General features: G+C 45.0%; 1 non-coding gene across 1 annotated transcript; it reads right to left on the bottom strand.

Moving 5' to 3' along the window:
• Nucleotides 1-12,053: 12,053 nt before the first annotated feature.
• On the bottom strand, nt 12,054-12,127 carry trnad-guc. Its single transcript has one exon. It is a non-coding gene; the product is annotated as a tRNA-Asp (tRNA).
• Between the last annotated feature and the right edge of the window lie 14,969 nt (nt 12,128-27,096).

Raw genomic sequence — 27,096 nt, 5'->3', positions numbered from 1 at the left:
ATGTTGCAAAATTCAAGGCTGAAGATGAAACACAGAATAATACGGGTAAGAGTTTTGGCAGTAGATGAACTAAAACAGTGGATGATTTGGACATGTTCTATTGATATTATGAATACAAAGATTCTAAATAATAATAATAGTCACTTACTGTCACAAGTAGGCTTCAATGAAGTTACTGTGGGGGCAATTGTTTGCAAACTCTCTGGCTCTATCAGAGAAAGTATCAGGGAGAGAGAGAGATGGGGTTAACCGTAAAATACACCTAATCTATCTTCGGGATTAAAGAGACTGGAGTAAAGCTTTCTCTTTGCTGATACAGGATGTTGTGGAAGCAGCCCGACAATGTATAAACAATGGTCCATTCCAGTGAGTTATTGCTGATTTAATTTGAATCATCAGTATCCATGCCACAACAAATGATATATTTTCATATGATGCTTCAAAGGTCACCATGGAAATGAGGAATATATGCTAGTCACAAATTGATCATTGTGACACATTGGTGGTTAATTTGCGAAAGCTGCTGCGGTTGACACTCTGGCCACCATTCTTGAGTTCACTCCGGAACCAGGCGCTCGCAATCCCAATCAGTCGGAAGTCGGTGAGGAAGATGGAATTGTGCATCGGGTAGGTGGCATGGTAGGTCGAAAATTACGAAGAGAAACGGATTGCCTGTGTCGGATTAATTTATGTTAGTTTATATTGTTTTGAAAATATTTGTATTAAAGGTATTACAGTTCCTGATCATGATAAGCGCATGGTTAATATAATTATCAATGATAGATATTGTCAGCATTAACCTGACAGGGTAATGTCTCAAACGATGCCTGAGGTCCCACTGATATTACTCGGCTATTTGTACAATCACCTTGAACACATTTGTATATATAAAACCAAATTCTGCATAACGAAACCGACTTACCAGGAACACCTATGACGGCGAGAATCATGTAATATATTTTCTCGACACTTTGCAATGTCTCACGCATTCTCCGTGAGAAGCGATCGGTTTTTCCTCCTGGACATATATCTCTGATTTGAACACAGTGACGAAGGATTCTCTGTCTTTAATTTATATACTGCTTGAGATCCATAGGGAGATTACGATTACACCACCATACAAAAGAAGGTTATTTTTAGCCAAGCAAATAAACAATCTATGAGAAACGATTTATGTCCCAGTTGCGTTGGATATATTAATTACTTAGCTTGAACTAGGAGACCCCAGTGACTGGATCTTTGAAAACAGCTAAATAAGCTAACGAACTTGGAACCATGCATTTCCAAAACAATGGCGATCTTGGTCAAACTCGCGCCGCTTCGTATCTTTTAGGTGATGGCAGTCAGTCTGCGTCAGTGTGCAATGACAAAATCATAGAATCATGGAATCATAGAATCAGATAATCTGTGGTGCAGAGACAGGCACTTCGGCCCAAACTATTCCACGTCAAGCAAAAAGCCTATCGAAGCTAAGCTGATTTGTCTGTATTTGGCCCAAATACCTTTAAACCTTTTCTATCCATTTATCTGTCCCAATGCCTTTTAGATGTTTTCAATGCCCTTGCCTCAACCATTTCCTCCATGTTCATTCCACATACATACCATCCGCTGTGTAAAAATGTTGCTCCTCAGGTTCTCATTTAGTATTTACCCTCTTAACTTAATCCTATGCCCGCTAGTTGTCGATTCCACAATCCCGGTAAAAAGCCTGAGTGCATTCACCGTATCCATACCTGGCATGATCTCATAGACCTCTGTACATTCACCCCTCAATCTCCTACGCACCAAAGAAAAAAATGTCCTAGCCTGTCCAATGTCTCTCTGTAACACAGTCCCTTGAATCCTGGCAAAATCGACTTCCATAAATTCTCCTCTGAAAGGGGGCATGCGTTTTTTGACTGACGCCATTGAGATATTAATTGAAGAGTGCAAGTTGTGCTTCTCAATCACCCAATTGAGCAATCGAACATCTTGAGATACAAACAAGCTGTGTAACGTTATGAGGCTTACAATGCATGCTATACTTGCTTAAGTTATTTAGTTAACACATTGTTAGTGAATTTATCAACCAGACTGATGATATTGTTACATATTGGAAGCATGTGCAGAAAACAATCTCCAATTATCAGCAAATGGCGATTGCAATATTTCATTATACTGCACAATTCAGGTTTATACGGCGTCTCGGACCATTGTTCATCAAACTGCCTCATTTCCTGAGACTTATAGCACATCTCAAATCAGTTAAAATGATTACAGGGCATCAAATATCTCAGAGTATTGGAGGAATCTAGTTGCCGGAATACCAACTAATCAAATAGTACAATCTACCATTACAGCCCAATATAATACAGAACTTTTATTTAGTACAATAAAACGTACTCAGGCTGCAGTACAAACTAAATCTCCACATAACATAATAGTGTTTGTAACAATAGAACAGCTAAAAATAACACTGCACCGCAGTCGCAGAAAACACATCACAGGAACGAAAAAACTGCAAACCATAAGATAGCAAAATAGCGCCGGACATTATTTGAAACAAATGTTTTCACCGGAAAGAGTGGAAAACATTTCACCAGGTCAACATTCCAAAATAAAGCAGCAGCCACAAACACCAAAATGTTCAAACGAATATAATGCATGCAAGCAACATAGCATCTCCATCTAATATACATGAACAACTCAATCTGACAAACAATTCGAACTAACATTGAAGTTGAAATGTACGTAGTACATCCAAGTAAGAGAATTTCGCAATTGTACATAGCATATCGAAGTAATTCAATACCGCCAGCACGACAAGTAGATACTGAATGCAAACTAAATAAGGAAATAATAAAGCTCCTAAATGTACTACCGCACCTGAAAATAACGATGTTGGTCAAAATAAGAGTCTCTCAAAACAACAAAATCCATAAACGCATGCATCCACACAAGCTTTTATGGATCTTAAAAATGTCGTCTTTCAAATCAATACTCCATAAATTATTAAAGAAACTTATTAAATAATTAAAGGAATGTAAACCCTCAATAAAATACAGTTTCGGAAACAGTTGTAATTTCTCAAACTAGTAAAATGATCTAACTGAGAAACTGAAAAAGCTACAATGCCTGTTTATGCTCCTGAACGTCACACATATACTGCCCATAAACGAAATGAAAGTCGTAAAGAACTTCCAACGAATAAAACACCTCATATTCTTACAGCTCTAAAGTTAATACAGAAATTCTGGTCATGATATGATCTCAAATTCACAAAGCGTATTTAACAATTGGAGCATGATTGATTCATTAGTTGTTTGGGGTCTTTAAGAAATCAACTGAGTATAAGGTTGGGAAATATAATGATTTTTAGAGAGGATACCTAGTCTCCAAAGTATAATCACTGTTCTAGATAATGAGGGAACTCTTGAACTTTAAGGTAATGTCTACAAGGTACTAATATTGTTTCAACGAATGTTCCGTGTCAGTTCTACCTAAATAAACATCATATGGATAAAGCATTGTATTTAAGAGACATTTAACAAATTACAACAAATTAATACCTATCGCGAGATTAATGACTCGCCATGATGCAAAGACTATAGCTGTGAGAAAGTGTGTGAGAAACTAGATTGTGCCAGTGAGGAAATGAATAAATGAATGTGATAAAATTAGAATTATTAGTTAAGATAGGATAGATAGTAGGGCCGGTCCGATGTTAGTAGGGCCGGTCTGATGGTAGGGGGTGGACCGCAGGACCCTGAGTGTACTGTGTTCACAGACAGAACAAAGGAAAGAGCAGAGCAGAGCATGGCTCGCCGGGGATGGTAACCTCGTGGTGAGCATGGTGAAAAGGATGCTGGGGTTACAATGCAAAATGACCAGTTAGGATATAGGGCCATGTCAGGGGGTGTATAGAATGACCAATGGGAAGCTTATATGTGAATCTTACTGTGATTTTGAATATCTCAGCAGAAGTTTCTTTGTATACTCTCTCTCTTTATTCTGGGCTCTCAGAAGACAGTGTGTGTGTCCTGAGATCCTATGGATTGAGTCAGCCTTGCAAGTTAGTTAGTATTAAATGATATGATACCTGCAAATCCATCTCAGATTTTATTGAATCTAGACTGACAGCAAATTAACCAGGAATCTACATTTGGTGCCGAAATCGGGATTTCTCGACTATCTTGCCTTTCATCTGCGAAATCAGAATTGGAGTGCTCGCAGATGGCGAGAGAGGAACAATGGGCCCACGATGTTTTAATATCGATTTTCCTCTGTCTCGTATTCTGCTAACAGTCTAATCACTCGCATTTGATCAGGTTCGATTGCCTCGACGAAATCAAAGGTCAGTCTGATGGATTCAAAGATTTTATTTCAGTCATTGCAGGTATGGTTAGGTTTTGGAATGAGGCGAACAGTTCAGTTGGTGTCTGATGGGATGTTGCCTGGTTCCTCAGTTGCATGAGGCGAACAGTTCAGTTGGTGTCTGATGGGATGTTGCCTGGTTAACTCAGTTGCATGTGAGTAGCAAATTAAAAATTGGCTCTATTAAATTATACATTAATTCGGTTAAGGTCTTTAACGGATTGATGTGATATCGCGCAACAGTTCAGTAAAAGACCGCTGATGGAATGTTGGCGCACACTTCAATTCCGTTCAATTCTAATTTGATGAAAAAATTGGTTAAGGTCCGTACCGGGTTGATGTGATGTCGCGAAACAGTTCAGTGAAGGAAGGATCGCTGATGGACTGTTTGCGTGCAGTTCAATTCCGTTCAACTATAGCTTCGCGAAGATATGGGTTGTTTGAATGAAACAGAATTGGGTTATAAATTACTTGTGTGTTGATGAATGACCGTATAAGGATTTGAATTCCTTTGTCTGAATGGAGATCTCCAATGAATGAATGAGTCTGTTTGATACGAATGTGATAACCTCTGTTCCTAGTTTTGTGAAATGTTGTGTTTTAGGAGGTATTAAAGTGAGAGTTAAAACGGAGTAAGTATTTGAAAGTTCTTCAGAACCTTAGTAATAATGATGTGGGAGTTAATTAAACATAATTCTCAGGAAGAAAACAAAAAGTGAAATCAAACTGTATAAATTGGGATTTGTAAATGATTAGTTGCAACTCGGCATAGTCTTGGCTGAAAAAAAATAAAAATAAATAAATAAATAAATAAATAAAAGAGTTTCACATCAATTAGAAGTTATAAATGGCCGGCGAGCAATGTGCTCAGCACTAAATGGACACAAAGAGATTTCCAAGCAGACAGCTTTGTGTCAGCTGTACTGCATGGCTCCGCAGGGTCCTAGTGCCCGACGAGCACGAAAAGTCACTTGCAGAAATAATGATGTTGAGCATGTTATAGACATTGAAGAAGGAGATTTGGAGAATAAAGATATTGGACCAGAAGTTAGATTCAGAGAATTAATTGCAGTATCAGGAAATGAGAATCTGATTGCAGGGAAATATTTAATAAAAAAATTGATGCAGAAAAATTAAGATACTAAAACCAATTGCTAATTTAGAGGAAGTTTGGGTGAAGCTACCAACTAAGACTGCAGGGAAAATCATCCGCGAAGCTCTAAAATGTAAAGACAAGATTGCTCAGATTCTGGGTACACATACAGTTGAATTAGAGAAGCATGGTGTCTGGAGCAAAAGAAATTGTATCACAATTGAAACACATGATCCAATGGGGGAGAAGACAGTGAATTAAAACCTGTTAGCAGCATTGATTGGACAGCTGATAAAGTTCAAATGTCATGTTTGGATCTTACTTTCATACAAATCCGGTCGTCATCAAAATAAAGTAATTAAAGTAAATGCAGTAGCACTATCAGGAATGTATCAAGGGAAGGTTTTGACCAGATCGGATCACTGGGTGAGCAAAAGAGGAGGAGTTTGAGATTCTTCGCATCTCACTCAGGTGTGCAATAACAGAAGGAGGAGGCTTAACAGGCCTTAATTGTATGATGTACATCAAGGATAAGGAAAATAAAAAGGCTCAAAAAGAAGTTATGTCAGAATTTTAAAATCTGGTCACATTGATCAAATACAGAGGAATTATGATACTCGATCGGCAGCCTGCGGGCAATGAGCGTAGGAATGTAATCAGTAAAGATTTAAATGTATGGAATGATAGAACAAGGGCGGTGCTTAATGGCCCTCAGTTTAAAATGGTTCAGTGAGTATTGGGAAACCACCAGTCAGGATTGTGGGGCATTCTGTAGCCGATTGTTTGGACTGGTAGTAGTCATATGAAACCCAGGAGACGGTCAGATACTGAGTATTCAGGAGAATGGATAATGCATTTGCAAAGACAGCGATGGGATGCTGCAGCCCCCAGGGAGATTTGGGGCATTCAGGTTTGTCCTGATTGTTTTGTGGAATATCAGGCAACTTTAATGATTGAGGTTTGTGACCACAGGGGGGATTTTGAATCCAAGAGCATGGAGCAGTGCAGCACAGGGCAGGCCCTTCGGCCCTCGATGTTGTGCCGAGCAATGATCGCCCCACTCAGACCCACGTATCCACCCTATACCCGTGGCCCAACGGCTTCCCCTCCCCCTTAGCCTTGCTATTGGGACACTACGGGCAATTTAGCATGGCCAATCCACGTAACCCCGCACATCTTTGGACTGTGGGAGGAAACCCACGCACACCAGGGGGGGACGTGCAGACTCCGCACAGGCGGTGACCCAGCCGGGAGTCGAGCCTGGGATCCTGGAGCTGTGAAGCATTTGTGCTAACCACCATGCTACATAAGTATCAGTGTAAGTGGGATAGATTAATGACAACGTGCAATTACTGCAAGGATAATTTGGCCGACAACAATGTGACTTTAAAAGGCTGTGCAATCTTGTAGACAAGAGACAGACTTATGGTATCGATTTGTGAGGCAGTATGTGGGCTACGCTAGATGGTACTTCTGGAATATCCAAGCACGGATAGGAAGATACAAATTAAGAAATAGGGCCCTCTCCGCCTTTGACCTGTTCATTTTAGTTTCAGATGAAGCAACGATCATACCGATGAAGAACCTGAACAACACTCTGCAGAAGAATGTTTCAGACAGTATGGGAAAAAACTAATGATACAATTGGCTACATGTTTGAGGGAATTGAATGATAGAGCCCGGAAGAAAAACCTTACGGGTTAGCAACAAATCAAAATATCAAATTATTACTGAATACTGAAACCTCCGGTCAGACATCTCTAACGGGACGTTAGCTGATGGGTGATCTGTGGTCTCCAGGAGGGACGTATTACGCGGAGGAGTTATTAAGGGTCTCGGCAGACAGCAGCGACTGACGAGGAACCCCCGTATTTTAAATGACATTAGCCTGGAACAGTGCATCTCAAACTATCTGATGTGGCGTACCAGCAGTTTTTTCCAATGTGCCAGGGATCGGTGAGCGAAACAAGCCAATCCAGGATTACTGTCTCTTTCTTTTCTGGAAACACTCCAAGTATCGGTACGTACGCGTACCACGCTTTGGGAGGCACTGGTCTAGAATATTGGCAGCTTGCTGCCGCGAGGGGAAATTTGTAACCAATATAGCATTGGAGAGTATAACAGTTGTTACAGACTAAATGTCCTGTAAGTTGTTTGGGACTGTTATGTATAAATTCAATTGGGTTGTAACCCCAAGAAGTTAACTGTACTAAGTGCGGGCGTGGTGTTTAAGAAAAAACAAATAATGGCAAGTATACACTCCATGCGGTAAGGAAAATGAGAATAGACAACAGGGGGTTGAAGAAAACGGAGCTATTGTCTCAAGTAAGCCAGGGCGGGCAGGCTACATGATTCAGTACAATGTTCGACGTCAGAGTCAGGAAGTCAGAAATAGAAACAGGATTGGTTGACGCTCCTGCAATTAATAAAGCAAGATAATCAGTGCATGATACAAAATATCATCAATTACCATTCCTATGGGAAACGGAAAGCACTTCCTACAAAAAAAAACCCCAGTGAGGGATAAGGACCTTTTGGTCGCTGATGGACTGAGTTGTGGGCTGCGTCTAAGGGGCATGAGGACGCTTTTATGGTGCTACTGCCCCGAGGTAGTCAGATGCCTTGGAGGTACTGGAACAACCGGAATGGCTATTGTGTTACCTTCCTGAGCGGCGCCAGCTATGGTTCACGGTGATTGGACTTGAGGAAAGCACATCACAAAGGGTCTATCGACACTGGTCTGCGAGATGGATGCATTTACCATTGATTTTCCTGCACATTTTTCAAATCATGACATGTAAATACGAATGACAAGGCTGAGGGATAGTTGCTAGTCAGTATAACTATAAGAAGGATATAAATCCTAAGGGCAACACGGTAGCATTGAGGATGGCTATCTATCTAGTCGGATTCAGCTCGGGGTTATCTCTCATAGCTCGGTCATGGGGTTTTACCTGATGCATGGATTGCTAATACTTGTTATTATAATTGTATACTGCATAATCATTGGATGCTTTAATATGTGTTGTACGCTGGCTAGGGCTCAGATGCTGCCCATCATTATTCACCAGAGAGGACATCTCGTAACTGGTGACCATCACACCAGACGGAAGAGGACGGAGAGCCAAAGGCTGTAAAAATGTGATGAGGTGTTTATGTACGGAATACCGGCTCAGTTAAGTTCTGTTAACGGGCCTCATTTTATTGGATAGGTTAACAAGGAGTTCTGCTCTCAGTTGGGGCATACGCCAGCAGTTAGACTGTGCGGACAGACCGCAGTCAGCCGGGTTGGTTGAGTGACATACTCAGACCCTCAAAACTAAATTGGCTAAATTAAGAGTGGACACGGGTCCGACATGGCTTAAGTTGCTCTCCGGTGTCCTCATTCAGCTGTGGGTCACACCTGCAGGATCGGCCTGGCTCTCTCCTGCCGAGTCTTTTCCGGCAGGCCCATTAGAACACCCTGGAACCTGCCTGTTCCAGATTGGTCCAGGTTCACCATCTGACTAAAGAAAGGACTAACTATGTTCTAGCCCTCACTAACGCCCTCAAGGAGCTCCATGGCCAGGTCCGCGCAGCTCACTCGTCACCGTCCCTATCACATAGCTCGCTCTCAGTGCAGCCTGGTCGTTATGTCATGGTCAAAAATTGGACTCGGAAAGGGTCAGAGCCACGATGGGGGGCGGGGGGTGGGCCTTTCCAAGTTCTCCTTACCACCCCCACTGCAGTTAAAGTGGACGGGCGGAGTGTTTGGGTCCACCTCCACCACTGTAAAAGGTCGGTCACTAACCTGCCCCCCTTCCCCAGCGCTATTTTACAGGTGTGAAGCATGATGGGGTGGCTACACGCCGCCTGTGTGATCTTCGGCATCGTCTCGCTTGGAGTGACATCGGCGGCGGTAATGGAACAGGGGAATATCATCTACATCTGTAACCCCAACCGAAGTACCCGGACATTCCACCTCTGCAAAGATGCCGTTCTTCGCTGCCCCCATATACGAGGACGTGGTATCGACTCATGGAAGGTCATCCGGTTAACGGACCATGCTGGACTTATGACGCAATTGCACCGGTCCCAACGATGGGAAGGGAAGACTGCATGGACATTGCTTTGTTTTTGGAGCATATGTAAATTTGATTTTGGATGTGTTAACCTTGATGCCTTACAGGTAAAATCAGACTGTGAGGAGGGGGTAGGAAGAGGTTGTGAGAGAGAAAGAGGGACTAGACAGAGGAAGGGCTGTGTAAGAGGGGAGGTACAACCAGACGTAGGTTATCAGGAGATGTACTTAATTTATTTAGGATCCGGGATGAGGGAAACCTGGACGGTATGAATCTCTTCTAGATTTACCACCGCTTGTATGGCCAGGGGAGGGTTGTCTGCTACACAAACCCCACATCGGTGTCTAGGTTATTTTCTGTTTCACCGCTTTGCGGCACTCCCCAAACTGTGGTTCATTGTCAGAGTTCTGAGCCACCGCCCACGCAAGTTACTCTTCCTTCCGATCCAGGTTCGGCCCACCGGCTATTCGCCTTCCCCTTCCTCGGGATAATTCCCACTCTCACTAGGATAAGCTTCAACGGTGGAGGGCATATATACCTAGCCACTTCACTCCCAATAGAGACTCCCGGTCATACGAGAATTGTTTCAGCAGTGAGAGGTACGGCTGTTTGCTGGTAGAGATGAAAATGAATATAACATGTCTGTCCTCCAATTGTACTGATCCAAAGTGCTGCATAACCCTGACATCGGGTCAATGTGCCTGTTACAATGCCACTTGTGTCCCATTGACGCTGGGCATCCAGCTCCTTTGTAGCTGGGCGAATGTCTCTCATATCACTGTTGGGCCTAAGGCGTTCCGCATTGCTATGAGGCCCGGATGGGCGTCCCAAAGTTGGATGAAATGGGCTACTGGGGGTTCCCTGCTCAATCAATATACTGATTGTGATGCTAGCCTGTACACGGAGCAAGGATACTACTTTTTCTTTAATGGTACAGCGACCAATGTTTTGTCACCCCCATTTCCCCGCCGAATTGCTATCGGGACTCTAGTCCCCACCACAGTCCCCTGCCCCACTGAGGGATACTGCACCATAAATTAGCGCATCGGTCAGTCTCAGCCGAATTTTGCGAAGGTTGGAAGAAATCTCAGTTCCTAGCACTCAACCGGGGCCACTCAGCTGGATGGGGAATTCTGAGCGCCTTGACACTGGGGGGTGTGGGGGGTTCCTTGGCGGTCAACGATAGGAGGTATTTTATTTGCGGCCTTACCATCCTGGGAAACGAGACCTTAGGGGCCCTCGGGGCAATAACCAGGGAATTATCTCAACTCAGGTTGTTTGTCATGCAGAACCGTTATGCTCTTGACTATCTCGCCTGCATCTTTGTGGGCACGATCATCCTTAAATGCGTGATGGGTAAAATGCAGGGTGCCGTGAAACAGATAGCCGCCCCTAGAGTCTTGACTGTTAGGATCTACGAGCATGCAGCGGCCGATGGGGTGCTGCAAAAGGAGTTAGAAATACAGCGACGAATGTTCCTAGATGAGGGGCCATGACTGCGGCTTGGACCGATAGTTTATCATGAAATGATAAAAGGAGGGAATGAGGAAATGAATAAGTGAATGTGATAAAATTAGAATTATTAGTTAAGATAGGATAGATAGTAGGGCCGGTCCGATGTTAGTAGGGCCGGTCTGATGGTAGGGGGTGGACCGCAGGACCCTGAGCGTACTGTGTTCACAGACAGAACAAAGGAAAGAGCAGAGCAGAGCATGGCTCGCGGGGGATGGTAACCTCGTGGTGAGCATGGTGAAAAGGATGCTGGGGTTACAATGCAAAGTGACCAATTAGGATATAGGGCCAGGTCAGGAGGTGTATAGAATGACCAATGGGAAGCTTATATGTGAATCTTACTGTGATTTTGAATATATCAGCAGAAGTTTCTTTGTATACTCTCTCTCTTTATTCTGGGCTCTCAGAAGACAGTGTGTGTGTCCTGAGGTCCTATGGATTGAGTCAGCCTTGCAGGTTAGTTATTATTAAATGATATGATACCTGCAAATCCATCTCAGATTTTATTGAATCTAGACTGACAGCAAATTAACCAGGAATCTACACCAGGGAAATATTAATTAATCTTCAGTAAATTATTAATGTTTAATTAATGAATGACTTGTTGAGTGATTGATACTTTTTTGAACAAATCAGGAAGCCTCGGCTGAGAATAAGAACCAATTAAAAATGAGCAAGGAACTAAACTGTAGATAAGGATTTCCTTAAGAATAAGATCGCATGATTAATTGTTCTGTCAGAATTCTAATTTCCTGGAATTCTTGAAGCATCTGTTAAATTAATTTTGAAGTAATTTATTTACAGTTTCTTGTGTTTATGTTTTAACGCCATGAAATGAAAATCGCTTATTGTCGCGAGTAGGCTTCAAATGAAGTTACTGTGAAAAGCCCCTAGTCGCCACATTCCGGCGCCTGTCTGGGGAGGCTGGTACGAGAATCGAACCATGCTGCTGGCCTGCTTGGTCTGCTTTAAAAGCCAGCGATTTAGCTCAGTGAGCTAAACCAGCCCCATAATTCTGGGGTGGAACAACAACTCGTCTCTGGGTGGGATCGAACCACCAACCTGTCGTTTGACAGCCGAACGCGCTAACCGATTGCGCCACAGAGACGCCAAATGCTATTCGCTAGACTTCACAAATTAATTCATTATTTCGATCTACGTGTTGATTCAGTTCTTATGCAAGTGTACTAAAGTGAATATTGAGAATAGATTCGTATTTTGGATAGCTCCAATCAACCGGACTCTTGACCCGTAGTTGGAAGAGAAATAAGAGACCTTTCAGAGCACCACGAACTTCAGGTCAGAAAGCGCATGATCCCACAAGCAGTTGCAAATGCAACAGTGTGTCCTCTATTGTCAATTAGTTACGCATCCCGGAATGTTGTGAAATGCCGATCTGGTGCCAACCAGGAGATGATCAAAGGCATGAAGATCATGGTGTTGAGTGCAATTGCAAATAACTGTTAGATCAAAGGTTTGGAGAAAACTATTTGGAGTGACTTGTCAGAGGACATAGGTCACGCTGTGATGTCGTCTTACTTTTGGGGCAAATAGATCAAGCAACTCAATGGATCCCGAAGATCCCGATTGATATAGCGGTTATCGCCTCAAATAATAATTACTTATTTTCATCGCCTGCGCCTTTGTTTTATCCCCTCTATTTTCCTATCATTTGTCCTTATACTCCTCTCCATTAAAATGGCTTCTCGTAATCGACTGATATTCCTCGTCTTCAAAGTCAGTCTGTCTAGTGCAATGCAGACAGCGATGAATTTGGGAAACGCTGTTGCAAGAATTGTAAAGCAATCCTGAGCAATCGAGCAAGCGGCATGAATGCCTGGGAAATTGATGATTGACAGAAATGATCGGGATGTGCGAACGATGACAGGGGGCGGTCAGGTAATGATTGGCATATTGTCATGCACAAACTGCAAGTTGATGCGAAAAATCCCTCATATCCGTTGTGCATTTTCTGTATAAATATGACATCAATAGTTACACCTGCATGCCCTGGATGGCACACTTCATTCATTGGATAACTCATTACTTTTGTAATCCTATGCTGCGACGCCTGCGGTATAACTGTGCTGAGTAAGACAATTTTTTGACCATCATTAGGTAGCTTTGCATGGAGAAGTTTGTCAATTGTACCATCTTCTTTCTTTGTTCGAAGTTAATGTCTTCAGTCCAATATAGCTCTTCTTTAGAAAATGTTGCTCATGGTGCTGGCGGTAATGAATCATCATGGATATGGAATTGAATAATTGATGGGGAGTCCAAAGTCGCAACGAATGGATCATTTTCATGTTGGAAATCATGGACGGAAAAAGTTCGACAGGGATCGTCGATCATTATATTAATCACTTGGTGCAAATGACCGAGTGTGTTATATCCACATTTTCGGACAGGTAAGCATGTGTCGGACATCAAGTTAATTGAAGGACACATAGAGTCTCAAAATATATATAAATATGTTGGAGTGAGGTAGCATAACAATTGAATATTCTGAGGCTGAGTTACAATGCGGGATGATCGGCATGACTACTTTGGTGGGGAAAAGTGAAAATATAACATTAATTTAAAGGTCAGAAACCGCAGAACGCAGTTTCGTCGGGTTCTGCGTACCATGCTTCAGAAATCACAGGTCAATTGAAATGTCGCTACAAAATGTAATTAGGAATACAGCTGGTCTGTATATGACTATGATAAATAAGTGGAGTATAGATGTTGTCAAGTCTGTTATAGTTGTGGATCACACAAAGAATACTGCACATGGTTTCAGTCACCTAATTGGTGAAGAGATACTTGTGGGGGATGTAGATCAGAGAATCTTAAATAGTTTTTCATTGGCATAGGCTGAGCTTAGCCTCGCTAAAATTTTGACGCTGTCAATATATATTGTAACAAAGGGGAAAAATAGCACAAATACATCCACTGGACCCTGTCTGCCCTAAAATATAGCTTCAAATCAAAATATGCTCTTCTCGCAGACGCCAGCCAAGCAATACAACTTTTTAGCTGTCTTTATCAAGCAACAAAATGCTTCCTGGGTCAATATAAATATGGGAAAATTCTGAAACTTGAAGCGTTTTGAAATGATGGGGAACAAGCATTCCATAGGCTGTTTGTATTTAGTGTTCACGATACACCTGGAGCAAATAGGTTGCAGCCAAGGATAATAAGCGAAGTTCGAGTAGAAATTGTCGAGACACGTCCTTCAATTTTTCAATAATGTTAACTCAGCTGTTGTCAATCACGACTGGAAAATAAGAAAACCTTACATATCTTGATCACATCATAAGCTATGGACCAGTCAATTTACCGTCGGTGGACGGACACGTCTAGTAATGAATATCTAGCAGAAAGAAAATAGTCACTTAGGCAAATGGAAAGCAATTGAGGGAAGCCAGTAGGGAGGTTTTAATAGCAAATCACGCTGTGTTATTCGATGACAGAATAGAGAATGTTGAATGAGGTAATGCTGTTGATGTACATAGTCTTCCAAAAATAGACGATACAATTCCACACAACAGCTCATGGGTAATGCTGCAGCGCATTGATTAAACGAGGCAGGAGCTAAACAAACGGGAAATTGTCTGAGTGACAGAAAACAGGGTGATTTGATGGAAATACTCTTTAATCTGGACAAAGTTTGAATTAGATTTTCCAACCGTCAGTGTTAGGCCCATTTATCTGCCGACCTAACCTTCTTCAGCTAAAACCTGACATAGCTTGTACAATATCGAAATGTGTGGATGATACGATACGTGCAAGTATAGTTGGCCTTGTGTTGAATATTTTCGAAATTAATGTAAAATGGGCAGCTATACAGAATGGACAGAAACTAGGTACATTAAAGTTAATGCAGAAGTGTGTGAAGTGAGACATTTGGGAATGAAGAATGCAGACGTAATAAGAAAGGCTTGAATTATGCAGAATGTGCAGGAGCAGAGTACAGTGGGTGTATCTCTGCAGGTATCATTGAAGTTAGGTACATAGAGTGAGAGAACATTTCGGAAAGTACAGTGTAATCATGGTTTCATCGGTACAGGTACAGAGCTCAACAAAACACCCCAAAAACGTTTGTTAGATTCGACTTCCGGCGAAGTAGGAGAGCGGTTGCGGGCAACGACAGTTACGTCCCGTTCCCGGGGGAGAGAAACACACGCGCAAACCCCCCACTCCGCGCCCCGGTTGGCAGGATAAAACGCGGGGACCGAGCGTGGACCGAGACAGCGGCGGGGACCGACCCCCATCCCCGCGGCGGTGACCAAGAGGCAGATGGCGGAACAAAGGAGGACTTCCGGCCCAGCCAGAAGTCTCTCTCTCTCTCTCTCTCTCTCTCTCGCCCCTCCTGATCCGGCGTGTGGGTGAATGAGAAAAAAAAGGAACTTCCCAAAAAACTTTTTGAAGAGGACATTTTTAAAAAGAAGGAAAAAAAAATTCTTTGCCTTTTAAAAAAAAATTGAAAGTTTTTTGAAAAAGGGGTTTAGCACGTGAGAAAAGTGTTAATGGAGAGAAGGGAAGGGGAAAAGAAAAGAGGTAGAAAATAAAAGGAAAAGGGGGAGAAAAAAAGGGAGAAAAAATGGCAGGATGTAGAAAAAGGAGAGGGAGGAAGGGCAACAGAAGCAGAAGGGGCAATGAGGGAGCCTGTTCAGATGAGCTAACCGGCACACGAAGCGGCGGAATGGAAGGCCCGCCGCAACAAAAAGAAGGGGACAGTCAGAAGCTTTTCCCCCTTGGGCCAGGGGTGAACTTGAACTGGAATGCATCCTTTGCCGAGGAGCTGAGGGTGTACCAGCAGGAAAGGGTTAGGGCAGACATGGAGGCCGCGGTGCAGGCAGCAATTGCGGAGGTGCAGCTCGCCCTGGGCAAAGCAGACGAGAGACTGGAAGCCCAAGAGGAGAAATGGTAAGCCCAAGAGGCTAACATTAAGGAGCTCCAAATGCCACAATTGACAAGAGTGACCTGATCACTGCCTTGGAGAAGGAGGTGGCGAGATTGTTCACAACGACAAGGGAGCTTGAAGGGCAGAGTGGGCGATCAGGAAAACCTCTCGAGAAGGCAAAATTGGATTGGATTGGATTGGATTTGTTTATTGTCACCTGTACCGAGGTACAATGAAAAGGATAGTGGGCCTTCCAGAGGGGATCGACTGTAGGAATCCTACGGCGTATGTCTCTGAGATGCTGGGTAACTTAATGGGGAGGAAACTTTCCCCAACCCACCAGAAATGAGCAGAGCACACCGGACGTTGTGCCAAAGCCCAAGGCAGGGGACCACTTGAGGGCAGTTATAGCTAAATTGCACTGGTATCAAGACAGGGAAACAATCCTGCGCTGGGCCAGGCAAACAGAACCTGCAAATGGGAAGGACACTTCATTAGCGTCTACGAGGACATTGGGGCAGACCTAGCCTGGTGACGGGCCAAATTCAAAAGAGCGAAAGCAGCTCTTCACAAGAGCAACGTTTTTGTATGCTATACTCATTGTAACTCTGGCTCACATAACAGGAAAGAGAGTACTTTTTCACAGCCCCCGCCGAAGCAAACGGGTTCTTCAAGGAACACAGCCTGGAAAATCGACAGCAAGGGTAGAAATAATGGGCCCCTGGCAGCGGGCAACAGCACGACAATGGGGGGGGGGAAGGGTTGAGGCAACACCAGCGCCCCCCCTCCCCGCCACGGCAAGCACCCCCTGACCAAATAGCAAACCACTACCAGAGGGACCGGTTCAGGTGGGATACCAGGCCACAACATGAGGGAACGAGAGTAGCAGAGACAAGAGAGCAAGCGAGAGGACTTTATGGTAGGATGGTGGAAGAACGGGCAGAAAAGTGTAGAGGTCGTGCGAGACATTAACCCCCGAGAGGGGGGCCTCAGCACTAGCAGGAAAGCTAGCACCGGAGGCTTGCTACAAAGCCACGCCGAAGCACGCCCCGACAAGGGGGGACGGTGCCAGGCAGGGTGGGGGACAACTAAACAGAGGCGGTAGAGCAAACGCGGATAGGAACAGGCGAAAGAGGGACAAAAGAGAGAGGTATGGGAGAGGGGAGAAAAAGGGGTGGGGGGGAGGGAAGGACCGGGTGTGCGAACAGTGAAGGAGGGACAAACAAGGCTAGAAGGCTAGAAAGAGAATAACAATAGGGCTACAAAGTGCCACAACCAAAGGCTCGGAACAAGGAATTGCAACAAGCAACCACCCAGTACAGTCTCTGGGTGAAGGGAGACTACAGGGCGCAGGGTGGCATGGCGGACGCACGGTGAGCGGCCATGTCAGCTACCCCCGGACAAAGGGAAACCCCGGAGCGCAGGGACCCAACCGCAGGAGCGAGCAGTGACAGTGGCCATCTTGGAAGGCCCTCTAATAAAGGTAATCCCCGGAGGGCAGGACCACATCCACCAGGCAAATATGGTTAATCGCACAGGAGCAGGGGGATAGAAGCTGACGACCAGGATAGTCACCTGGAATGTAACTGGATTCAATGGCCTATGGAACAGATCCAGATTCCTCACCCACCTAAGAAATATGAAAGCCGACATAGTCTTTCCACAAGACACACACCTGAAAGAGCAGGAGCGACTGCGGGTAAGAAAGGGCTGGGTGGGACAGACCAACCTTTCCTGCTATGGGACGAGGGCCAGGGATTGACAATACTGACAAGCAAGAAGACGATGTTTAGGGCACCAAAGACGGTTATGGACCAGGGGGATGGTACGTCATGGTTAGCGGAGCCCTGGATGGGGCAGCGGTAGTACTAGTTAGCATGCACGTGCCAACTGTGATGACACAAGCTTCATCAAAAAGACCATGGCAGAAATCCCCGAAACAGCGAACCACCAACTAATCATAGGAGTGGCGGGGGGGGGGGGGGGGATTCAACTGTGTACAGGATGCAACGACTGTCATCTCAATCTCCAACACGGGAAAAACCTCAAGCATGGCAAGGGCACTCGGCCACTTTCTGGAACAGATGGGAGTGCTGGATCTGGAATTCTCCTTCTCCCCAGTGCACAGCGTATACACCAGAATTGATTTTGTTGTGGTCGGGAAAACGGTGCTTCCAGGGATAGACAAAGTGAAATACTCCACAATTGCGATATCCAACCACGCTCTACACGACATGGACGTGAGGCTGGAGACAGGCAGGGCCCAACGCCCCACATGTTGGTTGGACATTGCCCTACTAGCAGAGAAGGCCTTCAACGAAAAGATATCGCAGGCCATAGCAGAGTACACGGAGAACATCCAAAACGGGAAGGTCTCGCCCTCCACGTTCTGGGAAGCGCTAAAGGCCGTTGTAAGAAGGGAAATTATCGCTTTCAAAGCTCAAAGAGATAGGGAGGAAAGTGCCGTGAGGCAGAAGGTGATCGACATCATACTGGAGGTAGACCGTAAATGCTCTGAGGCCCCGACCGTTGAGCTGGTGGAGAGGAAATAGCTACAAAGGAACTTTGATCTGCTCTCCACCAGGAAAGCAGTGCACCAACTCCGCCAGGCACATGGGGCTTTATACAAAAACGGAGACAACGCCAGCCGCCTGTTGGCACAACAGCTGAGAAAGCAGGCAGCCACCAGAGAAATGGCACAAATCAGGGATACCAGAGGAACTTTAGAAACAGAACCAGAAAAGATTAACAAAACCATCAAGGACTTCTACCAAGGGCTGTACACCTCAGAGCCACCAATGGGGGACTCTGCGATTAAACGGTTCCTCGATGGACTGGACATACCAGTCATGGGGGAGGGCAGAAAACGGGGCGTGGATGTGCCACTAAAACTGGGAGAGACCAGGGACAGCATGAGCTCCATGCAGGCGGGGCAGGGGCAGGGACCAAACGGGTTCAAGGCAGACTTCTACAAAGAAGTTACAAAGAAGTTGCAGCAGCACTGGCCCCTCACCTGCGGGAGATGTTCACAGACTCGTTAGAGAGGGGCACACTGCCATGTACGACAGCACAGGCCTTAATCTCGCTGATACCTAAGAAAGATAAAGACCTAACGGAATGTGAGCCACACAGACCCATCTCACTGCTGAACGCAGGTGCCAAAATACTGGCAAAAATCCAAGCCAAAAGGCTAGAATACTGCGCACCAGAGGTGTTCGCAGAGGACCAGAGGGGTTTTGTCAATGGTAAGCAGCTAACCTCGAACATGAGGCGACTGCTAAACGTGATAGTGACCCCATCTGGGGAGAGATTACCAGAGGTGATCATCTACCTAGACGCAGAAAAAGCCTTCAACAGGTTCGAATGGAAATACCTCATAGAGGTACTGGAGTGGTTCCGGCCTGGAACAAGGTTCACCTCCTGGGTAAAACTCCTATTAAACTCTCCCATCACGAGCGTACGGACCAACAATACCAACTCCCGATACTTCCAGCCGCACAGGGGCACCAGGCAAGGATGCCCACTGTCCCCGCTGCTGTTTGTTCTCGCAATCGAACCATCAGCAATTGCTCTCAGAGCAGCAAAAGTTGGATGGGGATCAAAAGGGACGGCTGAGAGCATAGAGTCTCACTATTCAGATGACCTGCTCCTCTACATTTTGGACCGACAAAGCACCATGGACGAAATCATCGCGCTCCTGAAAATGTTTGGTGCCTTCTTGGGTTGCAAACTCAACATGAGAAAAAGTGAGATCTTTCCGGTACACCTACAAGAAGCGGGTGGGGGGGGGGGGGGGGGGGGGGGGTGGGGGGGTGGGGGGGGGGGGGGGCGAGGCGTGAGGCAGCACTAATCCGACTACTGTTTAAACAAGCCTGACACAAATTCTGCTACCTGGGGATCAAAATAGCCCATGATTGGAAAGAGATCCACAAATGGAACCTCACCAATCTGACAGAGGAATTAAAAAATAATCTACAAAGATGGAACACACTCCCACTGTCGCTCACAGGGAGAGCCCAGACGACAAATATGAACGTGCTGCCCATGTACCTCTTCCTACTTAGATCGATCTCAATCTACATCTCCAAGGCCTTTTTCAAAGCACTAGACAAACTAATCGTGGCGTTCTTATGTGGGTGTGGGGGGGGGGGGGGGGGGGGGGGGGGGGGGGAGGGGGCAAAGAATGCTAGCATCCCAAAGAAGGTCCTGCAATAAACAAAATCCAGGGCGGGGCTAGCCCTCCCAGACCTACAATTCTACCACTGTGCGGCGACAGCTGAGTGAATAAGGGGATAGATCAAGGAGCCAGAAGCCGATGGGATGTCGGGGACATCCCTCCGTGTCCTTGCCACGACAGCAGTCCCATCTCTACCCAAAAACACTCCAGCAGCCCGTTAATGATAGCCACCCTCCAGTCCCTGAAGCAACTACGGCAGCAAATTGGCCTGACCAAAGTTCCCATCTGAAACAACCAGAGGTTCATACCAATGCTGACTGACGTCACCTTTAAAAAGTTGGGACAGGACGGAGGGACATTGACAGTCAGCGGCCTATACATGGACGGCAGGGTCACACCAATGGCCGAACTGACAGAGAAATCCCAGCTAGACAACTCAAAACTTCCGACAAAAGGAGGCAACGATGTCCCCACAATCGCCATGACAGACATTACTGGAAGAGTTGCTGGACGCAAGCATCCTAGATAAAGGGAACTGTAGCGACATTTGTGACCGACTTGTAGAAAGGGCCGACACCATACTGGACTCAACAAGAAAGAAATGGAAGACCTGGGGATTGAAATAGGTGGTGTCTCTGGCGTAAAGCACAGCAGAGTGTCAACGCCACCTCCACGTGTGCAAGGCTCAGCCTGACGCTAACTAAAAGTGGTACAGAGAGACCACTTAACAAGAGCTCGTATGAATAGGTTTGCCCGGAGGTGGAGGACAGATTGAACGATGCCAAAGAGGTCGGGCCACCCAGGCCCACATGTTCTGGTCTTGCCCCAGACTTACGGGGTACTGGACAGCCTTCTTCGAGTCAGTGTCCAAAGTGGTGTGGATGAGGGTAGAGCACTGCCCAAACATGCCGGTCTTCAGGGTATCAGACCAGCCAGATCTAATCCTGGGTAGGAGTGTGGACGCCCTTGCCTGTTCCTCCCAGATCGCCTGATGTAGAATCCTGTTCAGCTGGCGGTTAGCAGCACTACCCAAAGCTTCAGACTGGCGGTCCACCCTCTCAAAATATCTCCGAATGGAGAAAATCAAATTCGCCATCCGAGGGACAGACGACAGCTTCCACAGAATGTGGGAGCCATTCACCTAATTATTCCGGGACCTGTTTGTGGCCAATGAACAAGCATAAGAATAGCCAGGTAGCCACGAATCAGGGGAAAGTAGCCAAGGTGGGTGAGGGAGTGAGGAATAGACCGGGGAGGGGGAGGGGGAGGGGATAGCAGCAAAACCTAAGAGAAAAGAAAGGCGAACCACAGGATAAAGAGGGGGAAGGGGCAGAAGGGGGGAGGGGTGTGAGGGAGGAGACAGTGAAAAATAGAGGGGAAGCAGAGAGGTGGGGGGAGGGCGGCAAGGGAACAACAGGCGGAAGGAGGGCACGGGAAACGGTGACAGACTTGGCATCTATAGGAGCAGAGAACAAGGGAAATCCGGGTGCTTGATCGGATGAACGGTTGAAGTGGAGGTGATCGCGTGATGACAATGGCAGCGGAAAGCATCCGGGAGAAGCAAACAACACCGACACCAGATCAATTCGCATATTGCCCTCTGTAATTGTTCTGTAATTACTTCACCGGTGCCGAAATGTATATGTACCCCCGCAGATCCCCCCACCCCCGACAAACTGATGCCTATGTAAGTGCTAAAAGCAATATTGCCAATTGTACAGAGCTGCTGTTGTTGAGCTAGCACATATCAACATAGCACAACCGTTATTTTATTCTAATTTTTGTTGTTGTTTGTTTTGTTTTTTGTGCGCATTCCCTTCTCTACTATATATATATATTCTAATTTGTGTACATAACGGTAAATATACTTTGTTCAAAAACCCAATAAAAAACATTTATAAAAAAAAGTTTGTGAGATCTTGGTTCTCGTTCTGGGCAACATCAGTTCCGAGGAGGTTCAGAAAACGGGCAAAGGAATGAGGAATCTTAATTATGCAGACAGACTAAATGAATTGGGATTCAAATTGTTGAAGACAATTGGAATTTTCTTATTTTAGATTAAAAGCTTTTGAATTCTGATGCAGTTATTCACATTAATAACCCACAGGGGCTGGTTTAGCTCACTGGGCTCAATCGTTGGCTTTTAAAGCAGACCAAGCAGGCCAGCAGCACAGTTCGATTCCCGTACCAGCCTCCCTGGACAGGCGCCGGAATGTGGCGACTAGGTGCTTTTCACAGTAACTTAATTGAAGCTACTCGTGACAATAAGCGATTTTCATTTCAACAGAGTGACGTGAAAATGAAATAAAAATCGCTTATTGTCACAAGTAGGCTTCAATGAAATTACTGTGAAAAGCACCTAGTCGCCATATTCTGGCGCCTGTTCGGGGACGCTAGTACGGGAAATGAACCGTGCTGCTGGCCTGCCTTGGTCTGCTTTAAAGCCAACGATTTAGCCCAGTGTGCTAAACCATCCACGTTGGGAAGACTGTTCCAAATTGAGGAAGATTTCGGAGGTACAGGATGAAAGGTTTACGAAAATGGGGCGAAATAAGTAAAAGGGGGCAGATCATGGTCCTGAATTCTCCGATCATAGCTATTAATTTTCCCGCCAGCAGCGCACCCCGTCCACGTTTTTTCCCCGCAGAGACAGGCCACTTCAATGTTCAACCACTGAGCCAGAGAAGGCACAGCCAGAGTGAGGCATATCGAAGAGTGAGTTTGGGAATTTGAAGGTAGGTGGGAATTGAATTGAATTGGTAAGTCTGTTCCTATTTAAATTTCAGGAATTTAATTTAATCAAGAATTGTGCAATGAAGGTTAATAAGTCACTGCCCCACCCAGTCACATGACTGATTTGGTTAACTGTTAGTCACCTAAATGCACTGATTAGAAGCTACTTTGATCTAACATTAGCGGGTGGGGGTTGTCTCATCCAATTTAAAAGAGCAATTTGAAACTCACTCCCAGTGAGTTCTCCCAGTGAGCCAGAGAAGGCACAGCTAGAGTGAGGCACATCGATAAGTGTTTGGGAATTTGAAGCTAGGTGGGAATTCGAAGTTGGGTGGGGAGGGGGTGTTTTCTTTATCCCTGGGGAGTGACTGGTAAGTCACTTTTCTTTTATCTATTTATTCATTTTTCTTTTTTCTTTAGTTTTTTGGAATTGTAGTTGTATAAGTTAACCTAAGGTTTAAGACATGGCAGGAGATTCCAGACCCGTCTCATGTTCCTCGTGTGTGATGTGGGAGCTCAGGAGCACGACCCCTGATGCTGGCTCCTTCACGTGCAAGAAGTGTGTTCAGCTGCAGCTCCTGCTAGACTGCTTGACGGCTCTGGACTTGCAGTGGACTCACCTTGGAGAATCCACGATGATGAGGACGTCGTGGATATCACGTTCACTGAGTATGTCACACCACAGGTGAAAATTACTGAGGGAGATGAAAATGGGTAACCAAAAGACAGTGCAAGCGTTGGAAGGCAGTGCAGGTGTCCCTTGCGGTCATCTCCCTCCAAAACAGATATACCGTTTTTGATACAGTTGAGGGAGATGGCTTACCAGAGAAAGGCAGCAGCAGGCAGATTCATGGCACCGTGGCTGTTCTGCTGCGCAGGAGGACAGGAAGAAAAATGGCAGGGCTTTAGTGATAGGGGACTCAATTGTAAAGGGAATAGACAAGCGGTTCTGTGGACGCAATCGAGACTACAGGGTGGTCTGTTGCCTCCCTGCTGCAAGGGTCGAGGATATCTCAAAGCGGCTCCAGGGCATTCTGGGACGGGGAGGGGGGGGGGAGGAGGTTGAACAGCCAGCTGTCGTGGTGCATATCGGCATAAACGATATAGGTAAAAACGGAATGCGGTCCGAAAAGCTGAATTCAGGGTGTTAGGAGTTAAACTAAAATGTAGGACATAAATGGTAGTAATTTCAGGATTGCTGTCACGAGCTAGTCAGAGTCGGAATGTCAGGATAGATAGGATTAATGCGTGGCTCGAGAAATGGTGCAAGAGGGAGGCATTCAAATTACTGCAGCATTAAAACTCGGTCTGCAGGAGGTGGGATCAGCACAAACTGGACGGTCTGCAGCTGGGCAGGAATGGAACCGATATCTTATGGGGGTTGTTTGCTCGTCTTGTTGGGGAGGGTTTAAACTAATGTGGCACGTGGATGGCAACCAATGCCGTCAGTCGGAGCCAAGTAAAACGGGGACAGAAACAAAAGACAATCAGGGGAAAAGTGTGAGGCAGAAAAGCCATAGTCAGAAATCAAAAAGTTCCACAATACAGGGTACAGTGACTGAGGAGAGCTCCGTGAATATGCTCAGTAATATACAAATGAATAAAACGGCAAGAAAAAACATAAATGGAAAGTGACACCGCAGGTTGTTACATGAAAATATGGGTTCAACGACAACGAAAGGTAGGAGAAAGTTAAAAGGAAAAATAACTTAGGAGAGGTTACTGATAGAGGTGTTAAGATTAAAAACAGAGGTATAAGAGCCACCATAAGGGTTGACATCAGTATTCATTACGTGAATACTCGTAGTATTCAGAATAAGGAAATGAGTTGATTGCGCAAATCATCTTGAATGACTCTGATTTGGTGGTCATTACTGATTAAATATCCAAGGGTATCAAAGTATTCGGAAGGACAGTGTGCATGGCAAGGGAGGTGGTGTAGCAGTATTAGTTAAGAATGACATCCGGGTAGTAGTGAGGGATGACATGAGTACTATGGAGGATAACGTTCAATCCATTTGGCTGAAAATGAGGAATAGGAAGGCGAAAAAGTCACTGATAATAGTAGTCTATGGGACACCAAATAGTAACGTTATCATGAGGTTGGCAACAAACAAAGAAATAACTGATGCATGTATAAATGGTACAGCAGTTATCATGGGGGATTTTAATCTACATGTCGATTGATTTAACCAGGTCGCTTAAGGCAGCCTTGAGGAGGAGTATATAGAATGTATCTCTGATAATTTCCTAGAACAGTATTTAAAGAAACGTACCTCGCCATTCACCTGAGGAAGGAGCTGCGCTCCGAAAGCTCGTGTTTGAATCAAACCTGTTGGACTTTAACCTGGTGTTGTAAGAGTTCTTACTGTGCTCACCCCAGTCCAACGCCGGCATTTCCACATTAAAGAAACCTGTGATGGAACAAGTGGTCGGAGATCAGGTCCTGTATAATGAGACAGGATTGATTAATTATCTCATATTTATGGAGCCCCTCGGAAGGAGCGATCACAATATGGTATAATGTAAAATACAGACGGAGGGTGAGACGATAAAATCAAACACCAATGTATTGTGCTTAAACAAGGGAGGCTACAATGGGATGACAGAAGAGCTAGCTAAGGTAGACTGGGATCAAGGACTTCATGGTGAAACAGTCGATGAACAGGGGAGAATCTTCCAACCGAATTTTTTGCAGTGCTCTCCAAAAGTAAGACAGTAGAAAGAGGGAAAATCGGCCGGGGATATCAAAGGAAATAAGGGAGAGTATCAAATTAAAGGGAAAAGGATACACAGTGGTAAAGATTAGGAGACGAGAGGATTGGGAAATATTTAGGGAGCAACAGAAAGCTGCTAAAACAGCTATAAAGAAGAGAAAGATAGACTATGAGAGTAAACTTGCTCACAACATAAAAACAGGTAGTACAAGGTTCTACAAATATACAAAACAAAAAAGAGTGGCTAAGGTAAATATTAAACCTTCAGAGGATGTGAAGGGAGATTTAATAATGGGAGACGAGGAACTAAACAGGTTTTTTGGGTCGGCCTTCACATTGGAAGACACAAATAACATACCAGTGCCTGATGGAAATGAGGCTATGACAGGTGAGGACCTTGAGACGATTGTTATCACTAACAAGGTAATGATGGGCAAGCTAATGTGGCGAAAGGAAGGCACGTCTCCTGGTTCTGCTGGAATGCATCCCAGAGTAGTAAAAGAGATGGTTAGTGAAATTGCAAATGCACGAGTGATAATTTTCAAAACATCACGAGAATCTGGGGTGGTCCCGGCGGATTCGAAATTAGCAAACGCGACACCACTGCTTAAAATAAATATGTGGGCAGAAAGCGGGTGATTTAAGGCCAGTTAGCTTAACTTCGGTAGCAGGGAAGATGCAGGAATCTATCAGCAAGGAAGAAATAGTGTGGCATCTTGATGGAAATGGTCCAATGGGACAGACGCATGGATCATAAATGCCATGTCGTGCCTAACTAATTTAGTGGAATTTATTGAGGACATTACCGTGCGGTAGACAAAGGGGAGCCAATGGATGTGGTATATCTGAATTTCCAGAAAGCTTTAGACAAAGGGCCACACAACAGGTTTCTGCATGAGATAAAGATGCATGGCGTTAATGGTGAAGTAGTAGAATGGATAGGCGGTTGGTTAATTAATAGAAAGCAACGAGGAGGATTAATGGGTGTTTCTTTGGTTGGCAATCAGTAGCTAGTGCTGTCCCTCAGGCACCAGTGTTGGGCCCACAATTGTTCACAATTTACACAGAAGATTTGGAGTTGGGGGCCAAGTGCAATGTGTCTACGTTTGCAGCCAACACTAAGACGAGTGGTAAAACAAACAGTGCAGAGGATACTGGAAGTCTGCAGAGGTATTTAGATAGTTTAAGCGAATGGGCTGGGGTATGGCAGATGGAATACAGTGTTGACAAATGTGAGATTATCCATTTTGGTAGGAATAACAGCAACAGAGATTGTTATTTAAATCATAAAATATTAAAACATGTTGCTGTGCAGAGGGGCCTGGGTGTCCTAGTGCATGAGTCGCAATAAATTGGTTCACAGGTACAACAGATGATTAAGAATGCGAATGGAGTTTTGTTCTTCATTGCTAGAGGGATGGAGTGTAAGACTCAGGAGGTTATGCTGCAACCGGATAATGTAGTGAGGCAACACCTGGAATATTGTGTTCAGTTTATTTTCTCCTTACCTGAGAAAGGTCGTCCTTGCGTTGCAGGATGTGCAGAGTAGAGTCAATAGGTTA

This window comes from Scyliorhinus canicula, chromosome 13 (assembly GCF_902713615.1).
Source record: "Scyliorhinus canicula chromosome 13, sScyCan1.1, whole genome shotgun sequence".
Lineage (NCBI taxonomy): Eukaryota > Metazoa > Chordata > Chondrichthyes > Carcharhiniformes > Scyliorhinidae > Scyliorhinus > Scyliorhinus canicula.
This window is presented reverse-complemented; position numbering and strand designations above follow the sequence as displayed.